Source organism: Arachis duranensis, chromosome 7 (genome assembly GCF_000817695.3).
Source record: "Arachis duranensis cultivar V14167 chromosome 7, aradu.V14167.gnm2.J7QH, whole genome shotgun sequence".
Lineage (NCBI taxonomy): Eukaryota > Viridiplantae > Streptophyta > Magnoliopsida > Fabales > Fabaceae > Arachis > Arachis duranensis.
This window is the reverse complement of record NC_029778.3, coordinates 70,099,876-70,102,063: the sequence shown is the minus strand read 5'-3', so window position 1 is coordinate 70,102,063 and position 2,188 is coordinate 70,099,876.

Below are 2,188 nucleotides of genomic sequence, written 5' to 3'. Positions count from 1 at the left end.
AATTGGGATCCAATCACTTAAGATTGCCAAGGAGATCAATGAATGCATTGATTGAGGCATAGATGAAAATGAACTTGATCCGAAGAATACAACATCTCCTAAGCCCAATGAATCCCCCATTACTGATCTTACCCATTCTCTTTACTTTTTGCCATTTACTTTTATATTTATCTCCCCAAATCCCCATTTAAGATTCTGTAATTTACTTTCTACAATTTACATTCCGCCATTTATTTCCAGCATTTACATTTTCTGTCATTTGCTTTCCCGCCATTTAATTTTCTGCAATTATCAACTCAACTTCTGCTTAGCTCAACTAGAATATTCCTCCAATTAAAGTTTCTTGACCAATCAATCCCTGTGGGATTCGACCTCACTCTATTGTGAGTTTTTACTTGACGACAATTCGGTATACTTTCTGAAGAGAAATTTGTTGAAAGACAAGTTTTCGTGCATCAAATGATGGAGGAGCAGAGGAGGCAGGGGTCTGACATTGAGGAGCTCAAACACTTCAGAGGATTCCCCGGAGGGAGCAATAGCCGCCATCACTGAGTTGGTCTAGTTTCACTCTCCCTATCTTCATTTTATCTTTGTTTTTCTAGTATTTTATTGAATTGCCTATTTTCTATTCTAGTTGCATGATCACTTTTAGGATTTTTTTGCTTTCTAGTTTAGTAGTTATTTCTGAAAAGTTTTTCAAAGATGTCTTATGTATTCAGGCATCAAGCTTAAAAAGAAAAATCTATTGAAAAAGAAGTAGTAAGATGCATAAGATTTTGAGCTATATTATGAGTTATTCTGATTACTTTGATGTGGTGGCCTTATCTCTATTTTCTGAATGTATGAATTAACTGTACATATTTGATATTGGAGTTGAGTATATTGGTTTTTGAAGAACAGAAATTTAGAGAAATATTATTGATTCTCTGAAAAAAATGAGAAAAAGATTGATTCTTAAAGCAAAAGAAACAAAAAAAAAAAGAATTGAAATAAAAAGAGAAAAATCAAAAGAAAAGGTTCAAAACTTTGAGCATCAATGGTTAGGAGGGTTAAAATTGATCTAAAAGCTCAAACGAGTGGTTTTTCTTAACCATATGCTTGTGGTGTGAAAGTGTCAAGTAACCCTTGAGACTGAACACTTAAAGTCGTGACCCAATACTATTATAGAGTATGCCTAAGGCTCTAAGCACCACTGTCCGGGAGATAAGAAAAGAAAAAATTGAACCTAAAAGGTTCCCCCAATTAAGTTCTTGTGGTGTTTATGTATCAAGTTAAGTTTGAAGACAAAACACTTAGAGTCACGGCTAGGCTCAAAGGTGCAAAGTACCAAAAGAAAATAAAAGCTGTGTTCAAGAATCAACATGAGCCTAAAGAAGAGAATCAATAATATCATTCGAGTTTTAGTTCTGAAAAATATTTCTCAGCTTTAATGGATAGTGAGATGCCAAAACTATTCAGAAATAGAGTGTTAACAGCCCCATTCAGTAATTAGACCTGAGCTTGAAAAACAACTCTAATCTTGTCTATTTTTTTCTTCCTTGGTCTTATATTGTTTTGGTTGGTTGAGGACAAGCAACAGTTTAAGTTTGGTGTTGTGATGCGTGAGCATCTTATACCATTTTTCTAGTTATTTTTATATTATTTTTAATTAGATTTTATTTACTTTTAATTGATTTTAGTGCAAAAATCACCTTTGGATGCTACTTTGAGTTTTTCTTGTATTTTTATGGTTTTAGGTGAAATTTGGAGCAGTTTGGAGAAACCTGTAGCTTCTTGAAGACTGCCAAGAATTTAGCAATTTGCTCATCCTTAGTCTCCTTTTGTATATTCAGAGAGTGTTGTACTTCAGGCTCCTTTATCTTTACTGGGGCTTGTGTTTAGGGGTGTGCAAAAAAACTGGTTTCACTGAACTGAATTGAAACTGAACTGAAACTGTTTTAAATAAACCAGTTTTTTTAAATAAAAAACTGAACTGAAACCATAGTTTTTATGAAAAACCAGTTTATTGAAAACCAGTTTTCATGGTTCAGTTTAGTTTTAAACCAAATTAAAACTGATTTTATTTAAACTCCAAAATTAGTTTTTACATACTCTTTCTTTCTCTTTCTCCCTTCACTCTCTCTCCCCTTCCTCTCTCTCTCTCTCTCCTCTCTCCCTTCTCTCTCTCTCTTTTCTCTTTCTTCCTTAT